This window comes from Melospiza melodia, chromosome 5 (genome assembly GCF_035770615.1).
Source record: "Melospiza melodia melodia isolate bMelMel2 chromosome 5, bMelMel2.pri, whole genome shotgun sequence".
Classification (NCBI taxonomy): Eukaryota; Metazoa; Chordata; class Aves; order Passeriformes; family Passerellidae; genus Melospiza; species Melospiza melodia.
In genome coordinates this window covers 35,495,498-35,515,936 of record NC_086198.1, presented here as the reverse complement: position 1 = coordinate 35,515,936, position 20,439 = coordinate 35,495,498, and the positions used below count along the sequence as shown (strand labels likewise).

Here is a 20,439-nt window from a genome sequence, read left to right as displayed (position 1 = left end):
AATAACAGAAGCAAAAATCAGTAAAACACTAAGACTAGAGTCTAAATATTACAGAATTATTTCCATTTTTCCCTGGCGGTTTTTTTTCTTTTTATTATTTGAAGAGATTTCACTTGGTGTAAAGTAGAATTTATTCTTTTTAGTCTGGAGCAGAACAAGACATTTCAATGACAAGAACTAAGAAGGCTCTCCAATGTCAGGGTTTATCTGCCAATTATCATGGAGGGCTGTGATGCTGATGGAATGTGAGTGCAGGTCCTGCCACTTTGACCACACTGCCTTTCCAAACCTTGTCCCAAACGGAAACAAAAACCAGTTGTGGCATCAGAAACCTGATTAATTGAGAGTGGCATTCTCAGCCTGCTGCTGGTGACCTAATGACAGGGAATTGCCCTGGAGGTTTAAAGTCTCGTGTCCTTCCCAGAGTGGTAGTCACAGATATAACAAACCTGCCCAGTTAAATTACATTAGCCAACCACTGTTTGCAAACGTGGGCATCACACAGGGCCTGCCCATGGTTTGGCACAGACAAGCACACTCAGCCCTGGCATCTGAAGCTGCTGACAGATTGCCAGCCCCTGGTGCAGATGGTGGCAGCTCGAGAGCGCTAATTACTGATGACATTAATGATGAGGTAAAGGTAACCTGTCTCTCTTTGGCTAATAAACACATGGAATGTGTTTCCTATTGATTTTTTCCCAGACAACAAATTGTTTCTTAGATAACAAATTGCAGCTTTAATGATGGAGAGCAACAAAACCAAATGATCTGTTCTTTGGAAAAATTTGTTTTCTGCTAATTGCTCTAAACAATCAATAAGAGAATTACAACTGGCATCCCCCACTGAGAACAGAAGCAGAGGAGTCAAAGTCAATTAGCTTCCTGCAGTACGATGCACTCAGATGGAAAGAGCCATTACAGCAGAGTGTAAAAGTCAAACTATAAAGTGTGCAGCTTCAGGAACAAAGCAGGCTCAGAGAGAAAGTCTAACAGAGGGCTTTTACATACCTGGGAATTGTTCATGTATCACTGTACTTTCCAGTTTCCTTTAGATGCTTCAAGACAAGGTAAGAGGGCATCCTTGGATCTTGGGAGCCCGGGAAGGCTGTGAGTCCTCAGAAGTCATGACCAAGAAACATCTCAGCTACAGAATAAAAGGAGCAGATAATCAGCTCTGTTTTCTGTCTCAGTACAAAAATGATAAATGTGGAAAAAGCCAAGAACTCCATGGGGGCTACTGAAATATTCTAAAGGTGGCAGTGTAAGGTTTACAAGTGGACTCAGTGATGCTAGGGATCTTTTCCAACTAAATGATTCTATGACCATCCATATCAGAAAAAAATTCAAGCACTAAGACTGACCTATTCTGCAGGAATGAGTTCTCACTGCTGTTTTATTTCATTTTCCTCAAAGCATGGAGTTTCAGATGTGCTTTTATTCTTTAGTAGTATTTTTTATTTTTTGGTAGTTTCAGTGCATTCAATTAGAAAGTAACATTTCAACATGCTTTGTGCTGGACATAACTCATTGGTGTGTTGGAAGACTCAAGTCCCCAGTATTTTACATTAATTCCTTGCACCCTTCAGTGAAAAAACGCATATTTTGCCCTTGAAAACTGAAATCATAGAGCTCTACATGACCCCCTGACTGACTTAAGTTCTCTTCTGGGCCAAGTTCCTCACTATTAGTAAGGAAGGCTCTGGGAAAAGCTACTTGCACGACAGAGCTTGCCTCCCCCAGGTCTCTCCATCAGGACATTTTCCTGCACAATTTCCCTACAGCAATGTCCCTAATTTTATACAGGGTAAAAATTGCTGGCCACCCAAGAGCTTAATTAACTGAGCAATGTTTTCAGCAGTGATGTAATGCTGTTTTTGCAAACACATTATCTCCCCACTGTCTACTTTATGCTGTGGCACACAAAGGAGTCTGCTCACTTTTAAATGCAAAGGCATCCAAAACTTGTGTTTAAGGCCACCTACCACTGCTTTTCCATGAGTTATCAGAAACAGCACAGCCAGCCTATTGAGAAGTGAATAACAGTGAATGGCTGTTCAGGGCTGGGAAAGGTTTACACACATCCTCACTGCTCTCTTTATTTGGAGCTTGTAAATAACAACAGTGCACAAGCCCTACAGCCACTCTTTCAGCACCATGTTGTGACTCCCTCTGTTTCTTTCTACTTGCCTCAGGCAAGGTCAAGTTCTAGTGACCTTTTTTGGCCACTTGATATAAAACTGGCATGTGTGACCTCAGTACAAAGCATTACATACCTTGTACAAAGTGGATAGTACAGTCTGTAGACCATCAAATTCCTGTGACTGGGCTTAGGGTGGTTTGTCTACACACTGAGGACTAATTAAGTTTTGCTGAAAGGGAAAACAAACGTTTTGTTTTGTTGCAAAACACTACTAATTCAGAGACTAATCTGTTGCAAAGCAGAAAAAGGAATGAAAAAAATTACCATATTTAACAATTCTCAGCTCTTCTCCTTGACCAGGATTCTTGTGGAATGAAGGTAACATTCCTCCACAACTGTATGCATAACAACAGTAAGTTAAGCCACCTGTATAACATGGTCCATTTTCCTCTGCAAAAGAGAGCATGTGGTGCTTGGAACAGAAACTTGATACAGGAGGAAACATCTCTCATACAGATTCTTGTTTACAAAGCCACTGACAAAATTTTAAATATTGCTCCGAATGCCTTGCTTACTTTTCCAGCAGAAATGTTTTTTTTTTCCTGTGCTAACACAAGACAGATTTCCATGGAATGCCAGCTGAGGGCTAACATTTGCTCTTTACAACATATCCCTCTACAGATGAGACCAAATTCTGCTTTCCTTCTCATTTTGGCAACTACTCTATAAGCAACAGTTGCACCGTGTCATTCTAAATCACAAGTTTTGCTTAGAATTTTTAGCATCTATCTCATGTTAGACAGCTTTTCTTCCTTAACACTGGGATCTTCATACTTTATTTACAGACACAGAGGGTGGGTTTCCAACAAAACTTAGGTTAGTTCTCACTATGCAACTTTTGTTCTTCCTTCACACACGTGAAGTGTTTCCACAAATGAAAGGAAATCTCTCCTCATACTTTTTGCTCATCTGGGTCGCCAGAAATGCGCTGTGCAAAATTAAATTCCTGCAAACTGAACTCCAGTTCATCCCTCTTCCTGCACTCTGCTTCACACTTTGCTGTGCACACAATGTGGTAATTGCTTTTGCTTGACTTGTTCCAACAGCCATTTTCATGATGTGACAGCCAGGGCACTAATATATTTATGCCCTTTGTAATCGGCCAGCACTGCTTGTAATTAGGTGCAAAGTTAATTAAGTGCAATACATCTAATAACTGCCTGCTAGTAACTGTAAAGTCTGATTTAGCACATAAACTGTCAAGGTGTCAAAATGGTGTGCTAAAAAATAAGTTGCTAACAGAGAAAAATCCTGCTACAAGCCAGAGAAAAGCAGTGACAGTGAGTGAGCTGAAGAAAGGAAAAGCTAAGTCAAAACTTTACTATTTCCAGAATGGGACATGAGCCACCTGCATGCTGATAAGTTGTATCTTGCTTAATGGGATAATAAATTGAAGTATTCTTTTATTTGCCAGCCACTGTCTTCTCCTATAGACAACCCTTTCCTTCAAGAGCTATACACATGGCATAGAACTTCTTAAAGTCTGGAAATAACAGTAAAAGAACAGATTCTATTTTTAATAATGCATAAAAATGGTTATAAGCCAAAGGATTTCACTTCATGTTCACCTAGTTTTGTTTCTTTTATTGCATAAAACACAGCTTTTCTTCTACTGAACCTAAGAAAATATTCCATATTCTTCCTCTTCCTTTAACTCTGATTTGCTCAAAAGTTCCCAGCACCTCCATCACCATTTGGTATGAACTGCAAAATGTTCTTTTCCTCACATTAAGCATTCAGGGCAGCTGCAGAAGGAAAGTGTAGCTAGTCAGCAGGGGCAGAAATAAAATCCCAACAAGTAAATGACACAAATTCTCGACAGAGAATAATGCAGGATGAGCTGTACATCAGGTTAGAAGCTCCAGGGAGCACAACTGCTGAGTTGCACATGTACCACAGCAGCACAAGGTACCTGCAGAGTTCAATAATAATTTGATTATTAACACACACACAGATGGATGAAGCTCACAAAATTTCCTGTAAGATAGGAAGAAGGACAGCATGGGCAATGTTCTGAAGCTTTTTTAGGCCAGCAGATACAAAAAAAATGATGGAATTTGTATATAGAGTGGATAGCTCAAAAACCTCCAGAGATCACCTAAGTTTAAGGGCAACATTTCTACCTCCAAGGCAGTCGCCAGTTAAGCTCTCTTTTTAAAATACTTGACAGAAATCCATGTCAGAGAAGTCAATCTTGGTGGTTTGTTATTATGAACTGATATCTGATCAGGGAAATTATGCTCTGGATTGACATGAAATGAATACTGCTTGTTGTGTGGTGCCCAATGACAAAGGTAAATGCTAACAGCTCTGAAATCCTAATGAATGCCAAAGTACTCTCCCGAGCTCTGATTAGTGCTTGTGTTGTGCAATTATGCTTTTCTATAATTACTGTGAATTACCATCATGATATTATTATTCTCATATTTTCTATTCCTCTGAAATTCTCAAAATTTCCTGCAGCTAAAAATGGATTTCATTTGCATTATCACAAGCTTTGATTGTTTAATGAAAAATAATTCCATGCAGACTCTCATGTTAAATTGTCCATTTAAAATTTTCCTGTTATCTAGATTATGTTGAAGTGTCCTTTCTTTCATTTATCATTTCCTTCTATTATCACAGTCACTGCCCTCACTTCATGCCACATTTCAGAGAGAAAGAAAAAATGGAAGACATTTTTACTCATAGCCTCATCTTTTGCTTGGAAGTCCTTTTCTCTGCATGTTCTCCCTTTTCCATAAAATTCTTTATTTGGAAAGCTTAAAATGAAAGGGAGAAAGGAAAAAAAGAGCTTACTTGCCAGGAAAACGTGGTAGCTATGCTAAAACCCCATTTTTTTTTTTTTTTGTTTTTGATTGCAGTAAGGTCTACAGAATGATACCTTGGACTTGCATGTCAAAGTGAGTACAGTACCAGAACCAGCAAAATCCATTCAAAAGCCAAGTTGCAAAAACTGTGAAAAATGTGGGTTTGTAAGAGTATGAAGGAGCCTCAGAGGTGTGGAGTTGAATAATTTAAAAAAACCACCCGACAGACATGACCTTCGAAATTTAAAAGTATGAAAGCATCCCACAATATAAAGAAGTCACCTGATATTTGAAATATTTCTTCCTACATCTATCAGTGCTACATGAAGTGTGTGTATGTTTAAATAGGTGGACAAAAGGAGATAGAAATAGCATCTATACTTCCTCTATAAATTTAGGGGAAGTCTGTTAACTTTTTCTTGGTTTACATTGGAAGTTTTCATTTCTATTACAACAAAAATGGAAAAATCTTTTGACCTTTGCACAGTTTCAATCATTTCCAGAACTGATATTTATATTTCTCAGTCTCTCACCATCATTTTGCTGCCTTTAACATAAAATTATTCACTACAGTATTTCTACCAAGCACGAATCAGTTATTTTTCAAGCAGATTACAAGCAATTTTCTGATGTATTGAGAAATGATGGATTAGAAGACAGCCTAGATAACTAAATTTATATTATGTGCTTCGCTACATACACGCAAAACATTATTTTCTTTTTTTTTGTCTCCCTTATTTCTTTCCAACCTTTTCCAACTGCTTCCATTTTCACCTCATATATGCATCTGATTTTCCTCTCACATACACAATTCTCCTATGCAAAGTGTTAATAGAACACGTGTGGTCACGATTTCACACTTGCAATATTCAAATAGCTTCCAAGTTAGTCATAGGAAGTTTGACCATGTCCATATGCACTTAAGGAGATGAAAGCCTGGATCAGATGGAAAACAACCCCTTTTAAAAAACCAAAATTCTAACGTGAGGTTATTTATGCTTCAATGATTTTTTTTTTTTTTTTAATTTTCACCATGGATAAAAACAAATGGAAATACTTCATCTCTAACTTTATCATGATGTGGGGGAAATTGAGCCCACATTGAGCATCTGCATTTGAAGGCAATGCTGGAGGATTTCATAAGGACAGCTAAAGAGTGTTGGGTGCTGATCAGGGATGTGCTCTCATGAAACCACAGCTCCTTTCCTCTGTCTGTCAGCATCACCAAGCTGTTCCCATCCTTCCTACTTGGAGCACCATCCCAGTGGGCTGTGTAGATGTCCTGATGGTGACACACAATCCTCTGTGACCCTGTCATAAATCCCAGTTCTGTGTCCAAGGCCATAGGCACAGCTGTGACGCTGATCACAAGATTGCCATCTTGCACACTTGAAGTCACACTGAACTATGCAGGGCTGTAATTTTTAAGTTATTTTTAAGTACCCAAAACAAGATGGAACAAGACAGGGATCAGGGATGGGACACTGCCCTTGCCAGTGATCCAACCTTCTGCAACTGGAGCCACTATAAATGCAAATTATTAGAGAAGCTCCCACCCATACTTCATGGAAACTTCCACTCTGCCACCAACATGGTCACTGCCCAGTCTTACCCCTCATATGGGAAGGTCAGCACAGATTCTGCTCATTTCAAAATTTTTCTTTCATATTACAGATCAGCTCCAAGGGCCTAGGAGAGGAGCTAATCCTACACACATGTGCCTCTGGTGAGATGGCAACTGTCCCTGGCCAAGAAATTAACACCCCTTTTAAAGTTATTCTCTTTATTCTGAGCTTCCAACAAACAAATCAAACCCAGCATTTAGCAATGCATGTTTCACATCACCAAAAGCCCTTTCAGATCTCAAAGCTGTACACACTGTCTGCTGGAATGACCCCAGGCACTCTGTGACAATTGAATTACAAGTGACACCCTCTTTCCCACCCCATTGCACTGAGTTACCTCCACTGGCTACAGAGAGGACTCCACATGCTTTCATGCAGCCAGCAATGTGCTGGACAACAGCAGGAACATATTATTAAATATTTCTTTTATCTTCACTTACAATAGCCACAGATTTAACCAGCCAGCAAATATTTTCCATTAGAGTATTGCAGCCACGAGGTTCCAAGCCTTGGAGACCAAAGGGGTTTTAGGTGGTTATAACTCTCCAGCCACTTTTATCCAGCCCAACCCATTTTATCCACAAAACCTTGAAGAAAATACCCAGTCACAAGGCACAGCACAAGATGAAATGCACACAGTCATCTGGGCTGCTCTGCTCCCTGCTAGACCTCTAGGATATCCCACATTGACCTTTCACTACAGTTTAGATCTTGTTTGAGGAAGTCAGAAATACTCCCTGTGATTGGAGAGACTGCAGCCAGTGAGCTGGGTGGTCCTCTAGAGTCTGGGGCTTCTGGGCTCTCAGGAAGTGATTGAGCTAATCCATCACTGAACTCAGTGGCCTGAGCAGCCATACTGCTGCACTATCACTGCAGTGTGGAGGGGTTTCCTTTCTGGATCACCTGGACTGGCACTGAGGCTGGATCCTCCCAGTAAATACATATTTGTCTGGCTTTTAAATTATCTTTGTATTACTTTGTGCAGTGCTTTACCTGTATGCAGGAAGCACTTTACCTCCTTCCCTCTGGATGCTCTGCAGAGAATGAAGAGCAGCCTGAATGCAGACATGGGAAGAAATTACACAAAGTGCTGCATCCAAATCCCTTTAAACATGAAAATGATCTGATGGGTTCACATCCATTAGCACATGGTTATTCCATTTATAAATTCTTTTAAATCTACCTGGCTATGGCTAATGCAGTGACTCTGAACTGTTTTGTGAATAACTCATGGGGATTTGGGAGAGAGAGTTCTAGTCCAGGATCTGCTGCTTAGCTCATACAGAGTCTTGGACCAATCATTTTCCTTCCTTGGTTACTATTTTCGATTGCAAAGTACAAAATTATTTAAGCACAAGAAGCTGTACCAAGAAAGTTATTATTATTAACGGATACCTTTCTTTTCAAACTCCACTAAATTGCAGGAAGGTTTAAAAACCATAATCAGCAAAAACCATTATTTGTTTGCACTAGGATGGTTCTACCTGTCATCAAGTAAACCATATATGAAACCATGGCCAAACAGCAGTGTGTTTTTCCAGGCAGCTACATACAAGCCTGGAGGGATGCATGAAAAAATTGTCACCCAGTCTGGCTAGAAAGATACCAAAACACTTTGCAGTTGCATACAACTCTAAAATTCTTACTTGAACAACTAGGGACTATAAGGAGTAATGCTCACAGCTTCAATTCCCTGGATCAAACAGCTGTGAAGTCAGAAGGAAGCTCCTGACTGGTTATTTGAATAATCCTTCCAGTGGCAGTCAGACACACAGCACATACAGCCGTGGCTGAAGCTGTGCCATGCTCAGGTTGGCAGGGATAAGATCTTCCAGACAACCCAAGTTATGCTGGAGATGGTGGCCCCAGCTGCCTGCTGACAGAATGGCACCACAGTCACACACTTTGTTACTCAGCTCCCAGGCTGCAGTGTCAATCACAGGGCATGATAAACTAGGCCAGTCACTTAATTGCATTTCAACGTGGATAACTAAAGAATGTCATCTGTCCCAGATAAAACCTGGATTGTAGCCAGCAATCCATAAATCCCTCTGTCCTATCCTGAAGGCACTATGCAGCAACATTTTGGAGTCTCTGAAATGATCTTTAGCATAGAGATGACAGATGAGATCCTGTTGGGCAAACACCACTGGCTACATGGCTACAACACTGAAAGAATACTGTGCCAGGATGTGAGCAAGACTGAAGATGCTGCTAGCTTGAAGGTGTTTGTCTGCTTGTCCTGCATCACATTCATCCAGCCCAAATATTGGAAAGCAGAAGTTTGCAGCCTTACACACAGCCCAAGGTTACACAAATGAACAGTCAGTAATCACAACCAGCACACTGATTGTCTGCCTCTGAGAAATAGCTGCAAGCAAACAAGTGCTAAAAACACTTACAGTCCTCCATAAAATTAGTCATGATCTTCCCATGTAGAAAAATCCCAGGTAGTTATTTGATCTCACCTTCAAATAGTTTTATAGTTTAAGGGAAAAAGCCTTTTGCCTTGATGTAGCTATCAAACAGAACCAATAAGAAACTTGCTCTGTACTACTGCATCCAAACCTGCATTCCAGCTGGGATCTTCACACACATAACACAGTGAGCTGGAATGTGTGAGGGTTTGTTCCATCAGTTTGATTTTTTAAAATTTGTATTTCTCTCTGTTTCCTGCAGCAACTGCTCTCCCGTGTAAAATGTGCAGATATCACACAAGGCAGATTCAGGACCAGCTTATTCCTAGATTGTGACATCCCAGCTCTTGGCTTTCCAAGCCTAGCTTCTATCAACCGTTTAAAGATGAAACCAAGTATCCTGAAATTCAGAAACAAAACCTCTTTCTTGCGTATCTACACACACTATCAGCATCTTTACAGTACTTCGAAATGCCATTTTAAGACCGATGGCCAAGTGCCTGTGAGAGCCAGGAGAGGTTTCCTGGACTCTGGCACCACCTACTGACCCGGGAGTAAAAGCGCCTGGACTACGACAGCAAGTAAGGCCCCATTAATCAAGGAAATACACTCCGATTTCTTCTTGCAGTGTGAATATTTCTATTTTTTCATCAGCGAGTCAGCTTTAAATTACATCCTTGAAAAATATTTTCTTAGCTTCTCATTACTGTTGACATTGATCAGAGTGCAATGATATAATGTAATAGGATCTTTCCAGTCTGTAAGATAACCAGTACAAATAAACAAAAAGTGCTTGCACTGACTTTGCAAGCAATTCTTCAGCACACAGACACTGAGGAGGAACGAGCTGTTTAGTGTAACTGCCAGGAATGTACTTAGCTGTGCAAAATACATTAAAATATGAATGCAAAAATAAAACCTCACACAAAGGTTTAGTTTAGAAAACAGTTTTCTTATTCTTGCCTTCCTAAGTACTTCGTTTTTCTAGACAGAAAATATTCTCCTTGCATTAACAAGGAAACCATAAATGATATGGGAATGTACTTTTTGATTAATATTTAGGCTGAAAATATTTCTTTGAAAGAACAAATGGCAACTTCTTATCTGGATTTTAAGGTTACTGAAAAGTACCAAAGTTGAGTTTCATAAGTTTTTGCCACTATTGAAAATCAACTATTCAAACAGAGACTATTTGTACTAAATATATTTTTTTAAATATTGAAAATTACTCCTAAATGCTGTATAATTTTCAGAGTTATGTGGAAAATATTTTGCCTTTGTCTGTATTTATATACAGACCTCACCTAGCAGGGAAACAGAATTTAAACTTCAGTCAAAAGGCACAAGGACAACTAGGGGTTACAGCAAATTCTGAAGATGAAGACAGAGGCTGGTAAGTAAAAACTGCTGCAGAATAATAAGAATTGATCACCTGTGGCTCTGGGGAATGAAATGAAGACAATGAATACTGTCTTAAGCTTGCTGAACATTCAGAAGAAGAGAGCTGTCATGCTTACAGGGCCCACTGATTAATGCTTGGCTTTAGTGTAACATAAGATTTATTGCATTTTGCCTTAAGTGGGTAATTGAGTAATCCCTCTAAAAAGCAATAATTTTCCCATGAAGTTCATAAAGTTAATACACTTCAAATCTCCAAAGAGCAGAAAAGAAAAAGCTCCACGTCTACCTCTAGAAATCACTGGACATAAATCATCATGCACAAATGTGACTTCATAGAAGTTTGTTATTACAGTGTTTTACAGGAAAAAATAAATAAATTATTTAAAAATAGTGCCTATATACACTCAGCCCAACTGGCTGGATGAACATTGATTCCTGATCTTTTTATACCATAGTAACTTCATTGGATCACTGAATATAATTCTCAATTTATATGGACTAAAAATTGAAACTGAAATGATCCTGACTCAAAATCCAGTTGTTAGTCTTATGGGAGAACAAGTTCAAGCTTAGATTCTTGAAATCAATGGGAAAATGGGGAAAAGGAAAGCAAATTGATATTGACTGGTGGGGTGTTTGGGGTTTACAGATGATATCCTATAAAATGCATGTAAGGCTCAGACATTGAGCCAAGGAAGCAGCACTGTATCATTAGGAGTCACTGCACAGAGGGAGGATGAAATCTTTGTGTCCCACAGTGCAGTCCCAGAGTGAAGATCCTGTCAGACCAGAGGAAAAGCAAGGTGTCCTTTTCTGGTCTGTCCTACTTAAACCAACTTGAGGGGCTCCAAGAAAGACTATATTCCGTAGGGATGGATGTATAAGTGTACAAAGCTGCAGGTTAGACCGGCACACCAAAGACATGACACTTAATTTACACAAAAAAGAAACTGATTAAAAAAAAAAATATTAAAAGCAGCATTTGGAAGCAATGAGGTGATCAGAAATTCTGCCTCAGATGATTATAACAATAAAGGAATTTGAACTCAGTGTCTTTCAAAACCACACAAAGTGAGCTGAAATACATCAAATCTACTAACACCAAACCTACCCAAGTCCTCCAGATTACGTACTTAGAAAGTATCACCTTTAGAGCATCAACTCTTACCACACTCTAGACAGTCTTCTCTTGAGAAAGCACTGAACAGATACAGGTTTGGAGAAGAAAATATCAAGCACTTAGCCACACCTGAGGACACCTACAGCGTTCTTAATATTGAACACTACAACAAAGGTAGTGAAATATTTCAAGTTTCAGTTTCAACTGAAATGTTGACCTCTGCAGGCCCCAGGTAATGCTAGAGTTCAGAGGTGCAGAATTATCCACTGAACCCAATCATGACCACAACCATTCCAACTCAGCTCCTCAGTGAATGCAAACCAGTATGTTCTGGAGCTATGTTGATGGCTCCATGCACAGCCACAACAGATCAGAACCCGGACTCCAGGTTTTCATATCACTTTTCAACCTCTGGGTTCCACCTGGCCATGACAACACAATGGCCTTCTTGCTACAGCGTGCACCTTACACTTCCTGTATTACCCTCAGTGGGTTACAGCTGAGAAAACTGTGATTTCTTTTGCACTAATGAAATGATTCTCAGGCTGGATTGCAGGGATACAATGCATTTCAGACATTCTTCTTCCCTGAATTAATGCACATGGGGCTACTAATGCAGTACTTTTGACAACAGACATCTTTTTTGATGGTGCACTTCATGTAACTTGCCTTCACTAGGAACACCAATGGAAACATTGGAATTCTCTATTCATAGGTTTAAGTTTCACTTTGCACCATCTGGCAATCTCAGCCAGGTATGAAGTAAATTATGGGCCTCCAATAAATTTTCAGGACATTCTCTACTACTTAAGACTAGATAAAAAGCACATTTAAAAAATATGATATAGACATTTTGAATTTGAAAGCAATGTTATCACAACACATAAAGCAAGACAATGAAAGAGGGAGGGCACATTTTGGTACTGATGTGTACTTAGAAAGAATAATGCTTTCATCCTTCAGCCAGTTTTAGCATGGTACTACCTCGGGAATTCTGTGCTAAGAAAAAGGCCAGATGGGATGACATATTGGCCCAACAGCTCTCAGGGAGTAAAGGGATTTGGGGTTGCTCCTATTAGAGTAGATTAATAGCATATCAGAATGGCTACGAGAAACAAGGGAATTGTTGGCTGAAGAAAAGTTACTCAGTCTTGAAAGCAAGCAAGCAGCATGGGCTGCCAGTGAAGCAATCCTGAGTATAAGGCATTACACAAGTGATTTCCTTTGCTATGGTTTAGGAATTCACAGTTCTTACCCATGTTGGTTGGAAACATGATAAACATTGATTTGGGTTTCCATAAAAAGTCATTTCAGTATTTCCTAACTGAGTAGAATTGCTTGGACAAAGTGTTATGCCATATTCTTCAAGGATGGGCCTGATTGGATGTGAAGTGTTTGGGATGCCAAATTTGCATTGTTCATTAACTGAAACACATTTGGTGTCAAATTTAGGAACTGTGTTAACAGAGCATGGTGTAGGAAGGTCTGTTCCAGACAGCACAGCAGATATTAACAGGGAAACCTGGAGAGGGGAAGTCCATGACCTCTAAGCAAATTACAGTGGGGCCCAGTGGATGGAAGTTTGGAATGGCTTAAATATTTTGAGGGGTGAGGAAGGGGATTGAAAACTGGGAGTGAGATAGGAAATCTTGTCAAAATATTTATGTCCCTGACCTAGGCAGGTTAGATCTTCAGATGAGAATCTGTTTGCAACCAGGGGCAGCTAATAAAAAGTAAAATTTATGGTTTTCTCATCGTAAACGCTGCCCCAGATGTTCAAACACAAAGTACATAGGTTCACCACCAAACCAAATGCAAGGAAGAAGATCAATAAAACAACATCAGAGTATCCTTTTACTGGTAAAGGCAGAGTATTTGTCTAAAGAGCAAACAGTGTATGATATCTCAAGTGGCTCCTTAAAACTCTTGCCATAAAGTTATTGATGATGTTAATATGAGAATTGCAATATGAAGACCAAAGACTGCATTTTTTACTCTTCTTCTTTACAAGGGGAGAAACAGAGCAAGTCTTGAAACCTGGACAGGACTGACACTGTTCCTGAAAGGTTATGAGAAGTTCATTTAATAAGAGGAAACCCCTAAAACATAAAACATAGACTCATGATGTCCTTTTATTTGATCTGACACAATGCCACGTGAACTTTGATGCATACTTCAGCAATAAGCTATTTTCTGAATTTCTGCACAGTGTGATATACTGCAATTATTGTACCTGTGACCTCAGTGCTGTACACCACACAGTCCTTGGCTTCACCCTAAAAGCTGATTTTGAGGCAGACTTTGCTGTATCACATTTTATTTTCACACAGACATTGCTATATATTCTGTACAAATATGATTAATCACTGAGCACTCTTCATATTCTACAGCCAAAAGCATCCAGCGCTGTAACTGCTGAAACGCAAGATTTCCCTTGCTGTTTGCTGAGCAAGTCTAAAAAGCCTCAGTCTTAGCTGAAAATGCCTGTTTTCAGTTGCAAATAAGCTTTCTGCTATTATTCATAAAGTTTAGGGCTCAATGCATGATCATGCTAATCCTCATGATAAAACAGCAATAAACTTGCAACCAGTAAGAAGGTGAGTGGTCCCTGTAAACAGTGAAACCTTTTTTCTAGGTTGGTGAATGTTTTTGTGGTCCAAACTTTCAATTTTTTTTTTTTTATATTTTCCAGCAGAGTTTTCTGTCTTTTTTCAGTTCTGAGGCTTAGGAACTCTTCCTTACATTCTACATAAAACTCAGCCTTCCCTGCTACTGTTCATTAGCAACATTAGAGAATTTGTGCTACCAAATATTCAGAGATCATGGATAATATACAGATTAAGCACATCTTGCCTCTAGTAATTTTCTGAGGACACCATATGCCTGGTTCTCCTAGATGGCTTTAGCTGACAATCTAATAAGAAAGAAAGATTACTTCTTATTCCCTGTGAGAGACTTTAAGAGTGTATCTATGGGGGAAACAGCATTGGAAGCACATAAAAATTGCAAATTTTGGTTCTGCTTTGCAAAGAAAATAAATGGAAGTACTTGCCATTTGCTGAAAAGCTGCAAATAACCAGACTGAAAAGAATTAGAAGACTTCTCTAAGATTTTTCAAAGCCATGTTAGAGGACCAAAGGTTGCAGAAGGCTGAGCAAACCATGCAGGGATGAACAGCATTCCATGGCAGCGGTGTGAGGCCCCAACTTTTGTAACATTTCTGACATTTAGTATTACAGGACTATATTAACAACGTTTCAATTGCTAACAATCTGTCCTATGAGTGCTCACGTGCATGATGCATCCATCATTTATGTCTCACAGTGCTCTCATTACCCATAAAAAGGAATGCCAAAAATTTAGGACAGGAAGCCTGATTAATTGTTTTATCCCTGCTGCTCTCCTCTATCTACTGCTGTTCAACACATGAGAAAAACATCTCTGCTCAGACCCAAGGTCCACAGCTAGCTGAGTAGCAGATGCTTAGGAAAACGAGGTATTTAGGGATTTACCCTCTCAGCCACTCAAGAACTGCCTGCTAGCATCTGCTCAGGTGCCTCTTTTCTCTTACTGGAACAAGTATACTCAAAGTGGAGTTCATTTCTCTGGGACACACAGAAAAGGATGGGGGTTTAAAGACAGATGAAGCCTACAAAGAAGCTTAGCTACAATCCTTGTGCTCAGAGTTACATAGTAGCCCACCACACTGGATTTACTCCTACAATGCTTTCTTTGAGTTTCAGCCTCTCCTCTAAACAGCAGTGCAGTGCCTCACTTGGACAGCCCACGTTTCTGGATCAAAATTTACTGCTCTTCCTTGAAGAACACTGTTCTTTGTAATGTCGCTTGTAACAATTGCACTGTTAGGCTAATTTAAATGTAGTCCAAATTTCACTTCCTTTCACATTCCATTTTTGCTGAAATTTGAAAGTAGATGAGACAAATACAGAAACTTCAACGGGAATAGTCTTGGGCAGATGGAGGAAACCCAAATGTGCTCACTAGAGCAGGTCTTGGTCAGAGTCAAAAGAGTCCAAAGGACAGATGTGTTCTTTGTTAATCCTCCAGGAAACCCTTGTGATTAGGAACTCCTAGATCTCCGAAAGGCCAGCCAACTAAAAAACATACATTCTGCTCCAGCACTCAGAGTACTCCATTTGGGAGAATAAGAGGATTGCTTGGCCAGAAATAAGAAAGAACAATGTAAATAAGGTTATTATACATAAAAATCTGAGTGCGTGCCCTGGAGGATGGGAAGATTTCAGTTCAATAAATCAGCTAGGAAGATCTGGCAAAATTCATTGTCCAAATGGCTTAGAAATTGAACAAGATTACTAGGGCAGCCATTTCTTTAAGAAGTTTAAGGAAAAACAGAGGTAGATTCAAGCCAACATATTAAAACACTACGAAAGGCAAGTGAAAGCCATTAGGAAAGAACCTGAAAGCAATTCACTGTGACCCCCAGAGAATATCAGCACAAGGGTGGAGGAAAACCAGAGATATCCAATGAGAGACAAATAAAAGCATCAAGTCATGTGGAATGCAGAAAGCATTCTGATTTTCCTGGATTTTTGCATGGATGAAAATAAATGTCTCTATTTTCCATAATTCTATCATTGTGATTTCTATAACGTGTGATATCCGACACTGCATTTAATCAGCAACATTATTTTAAAACTTCTCTCTTATTAACAATTATTCGTATTCCTGAGGAGATTCCAGTTCACAGATATGAGGAACACAGCTGCTGCCTCTAAATATGGAGAAACACATAACAGTACCAAAAAAAAGAAAATTAATTAGTCAACAGTACAATTATTTCAGCACACCACCTACATACTTGCTTTCAGTATTTCTGCAGACCTCATGACAAAGCAGAAGCATCAGAGGGTGAAACCTCTCAAGTGCCTTGGCTAACTCATGGGGAGCACCTTCTCAGCATGGAGCACATCTCAGAAAACAGTACAAGGTGTTTCTTTGGAAATCTCTGGGCAAGTCAGTTCAGTGGAAGCAGCAAAGCAGCAACTGCAGCAGATGAGAGGAGCTGAGCTGCTGACCCCAGCTGAGGGTTCATTCAAGAACGGAAGCTGATGGAGAACAACAAAGATTTCAGTCTGGACTGAAGGAGACACTGAATGCCCTTGTTGAGAGATGACCCAAGGCTAAGTCATAGAAGTAAAAGAGGAGGAAAAAGGGCACAAAACCCTGCAGAAAAGGAGAAGGGAACAGGAGAGGATCTGCTTATGATGTGCTGAAAGAACAGATAGGAAAGCAGCAGACAAATTGGGATAAGATGGAGGCAGGGGAGCCAGACCAGACATAGTCTCATGCAGACTGGATGGGGTGCCAAAGGGAATGAGCAGGGACAGTGACCAGAGAGGCCAGGAATGCTGGATGGAGCTTCAGTCATGTAGAGTTATGAGGCAGCTGCAACAGCCACCAACAAATACTTGGCTCAAATAAGCACCATATTTAAGTATTGGAACCCAGTAGAACAGAATGGCACAGTAAAGCAAAATCATCTCTAAGGACTGAGTACTGAACAGCTTTATGGCCCATCTGTGAGAGAACACAGCAACTGAAATTATATGTGGACAGCAGGACCCTGGTTACAAAAAAAATTAGTAATACTTATGTTCTCTCATTATGCATACTCATCATCCTGAATGATTATATATTCATCACATCATTTTCTTGTTTTGATTCTTCAGGGCAGCAAGATGAAATATTTCTCTCTAGGACGTACCACTCTTCTATAGCTACAATCTTCCTACCTCAGTTGACTCAAGAGCTACAAGGAGTAGGGAGATAAAGAAATTCAAATTCTTTTTGTTTTCTACTCATAGAGGAAACAATTGATAACTCTGCCTCCACATTCACCCACGCTCGGTCCAAGGGCAGTTCTGTCACTGCACACTTATCAAAAATTGACCCTTTCTATGATGGTGATTTTTTTTCAAACACCACTGAGGGTTTTGGACAGAATAATGTTTACACCAGCAGTGTAACTCAAAAAAACCCACCCCTGTACTAATAATTACAAAATTACATCAGCTAACACATCACTTGGTAACTCTTTATTAGTTTTGAAGATCCAGAAGAGATTTGAAGAGTCACAAGCTATGTAACAGACTCAACTTTGCATCTGACACTTAGCAAAACTGAGACTCGGTTCTGACCCAAGGGAAATTGGAATTTCACACCTAAATGGCTGCCCAGAACAAATAATCAACTTACCTACAGTCAGATCTGATGTGGGAGGCCCTCTCCAGATAAAATCATGAATAATCCCAAAATTAACAGAAAAATGTTTTCATTTACTTATCCACATTCTGACACTCCATTTTTTATAACATAAATAAGTGCAGAAGTTATTTTAAGAAAGGAAGTAAAGACTACAGGGGTCTATGAAGAATTACAGAGGAATGTAAAATATTTTGATCACAGGATTAATTTCTGGCTCATTCATTTCAACATTTAGGTCTTTATCATTTCAGGTGTAGCCTGAATTAACATAGCACGTTTAAGAAAGAAACTCATGTCAGGTAAGTGTTATCTGCCAAGAAAGTGCACTTTTAAAATATTCTTTAGTGTGCAAAAGAAATATTAGATTTCCATGAACTCATTCTTATGTTCTTACTAAAAATTGTGGTGGACAGCAAGTAATACCAGAGTCAGGCCAGCACAGCGGTAAAATATGGGAACACATCAATTTATAAAAAGCAGCATTTGGTTACTATTGTTGCTTTTGAGGAGCAGTCTTGCCAGCTGTCACAAAATGCATAAACAGTTCATAATCTGTAATGGTTCCTCGGACAGCTGCAAGACCATAAGGAACCAACTCTGATTCCTGCAATGAAACACGTTATTTCAGTCCAAAATGGACAGATAATTTAGAAAACATATTCCAAAAATACAGCAGAAAATAAAGACATTTTAAAAGACTCACGGGATTCCAGGCAGATAAAATTCAAATTAAAATGCTTATTATCACTCATTACTTTCCAGAACCTCTCCAGCTTCCTGTCTTCTTATAACTGTGTTATGCAGCATGTGAAGGCCCCTAACAGCCATGGCATAAAAAAAAAAATAAATAAACACAGGAAAATCACATAAATATTCAGACTACACAACACAGCCGTTCAGAGTTGGTGTTTCCTTTTGCAAGAGCTTGTGCAAACATTCTGCTCAATTTCATATCTGTGGGAGTTTGCATCCCCCACATCCAATTTTCAAAAACAAACTCTCACAGAGCCTTATTCTCATAATAAACATCCCCAGCTACATCTCACTTAAATTTTCCATGGTACTGAGTTTAATAAAAGCTGGATTTAGCACCATTATTTAGACAAGAATTGTTAAACAGTTTCTTGTAAAGAATCCTTCTTTTCCATCTGCACTAAGTGAGGCACAGGACTGAGTGTCTTATGATTTTTTGCACAACTATAGAAAATAAGATATTTTCTAACACAAGGCATCTTAAAGATTAGTTTAGTGATTCCAGCATATAAACCCATTCTTTTGCAAGGGAAAACCCCCACTGTTTGCAATAATGCCTTCTATGTGTAGTATCAAATGTAGGAAAAATGCAACACAACATTCAGAAACATTCAGAAATATTTCATTTCTGTGAATAAGGGTCTAGGATTGAAAGTTTTCTAGCATTATGATGAAATTGAAGAAGGAAGTGCTTTAGAAGAGCTTATTTTTGACAGTATGCACATCACAGAAATCAGTTTCTTGCCAAGTATCACATCACACTGTATCACAAGTATCATTGGAACATTTGTATTCATGTTTGAACAAGGCTATAGGTCCTGCTTTTCCAGCCTTTTAAGTACAGTAGGAAACACTAGATTGTGTTTCTTTTAGCAGAAACTTTGATAACAGAGCCCTGTCATGCTTCCTTGCTGAAGTTTGCCCTGCCTTAGGCGGATCTGGAAGGCCATCTGGAAATTAGCAGTGATTAATTAGCTGTGAGCCTATGATGTGAAGAGGGCAGATGAAGAACACAGCACTTCATTGCTCCCAGCCCTGCAAGCCCCACCAGTCCAATGCCTGATCCATGTCAAGGTGCCAGGCTCTACCCAGGAAGACTGAGAAAGATTCAGATTCAGGAATTGTCCACAGCAATTCTCTTTCCTCAGCTGCTTTTTCCCTCAGCTCTGTTCACAACGTTCTCAATGGCAACAAATGATGTCTAAAAGCCACAATGGAAGGGAGCAGCAACAGAGTGTTTTCACCAGAAGTCTTTCCTATCCACAGAACTTACACAAAACTGTCTTGGTTTTATGTTTATCACTTCTAGACATACTCCCAAATGAAAATCTGCATAACACTGCAGTATTATAAAGTTTTTTTTGTTTTTTTCTCTAACAACAGCATTTGCTATCCCTCCTGGCTCCTGTGCTTGCACACCAGATTCACTTGTCCATGTCACAGACACACACACGTGTTCACTGCCTGTGACTTTTCAGCCAAGACATGGAAGTCATTTACCAATATCCCGGTCCTACAAGCATCACAAGTGCAAAGCAGCAGTTTTAGACTGAGAAGGGGGAAAGCAATTCAGCTTTACCTCCCCACTGAGCTTTCCACTCACCATCTCTCCATACACTCTAAGTGGGAAGGACAAGATGAAATTAATATCACTATTGTTATGTAAAAAGCAAATTATTCTGTCATTCTCTCCCTATTATTGTAAGCTACTTTTACTTAAAAACTAAGAAAGATAGGCAAAGAGGTATCAGCTTTGATAAACAGCTTTTCCGGCAAAACAGCTTGAATTTAGGTCTCACTTCTTTCAGATTTATGTATTTAATCTGTATGCATGAGCATCACTGGAAACTACACTTCCACAGGTTTT

General features: G+C 39.5%; 1 long non-coding RNA gene across 1 annotated transcript in view; it reads right to left on the bottom strand.

The window, feature by feature from the left end:
- Positions 1-1,014: 1,014 nt before the first annotated feature.
- Positions 1,015-20,439, bottom strand: part of LOC134419025 (uncharacterized) — a 36,431-nt gene continuing 17,006 nt past the window's right edge. The window contains exons 3-5 of the long non-coding RNA XR_010027935.1: positions 2,465-2,590; positions 2,274-2,369; positions 1,015-1,144 (exon numbers count right to left, since the gene is read on the bottom strand). This is a non-coding gene — a long non-coding RNA (uncharacterized LOC134419025). The remainder of the gene's footprint in view (positions 1,145-2,273; positions 2,370-2,464; positions 2,591-20,439) is intronic.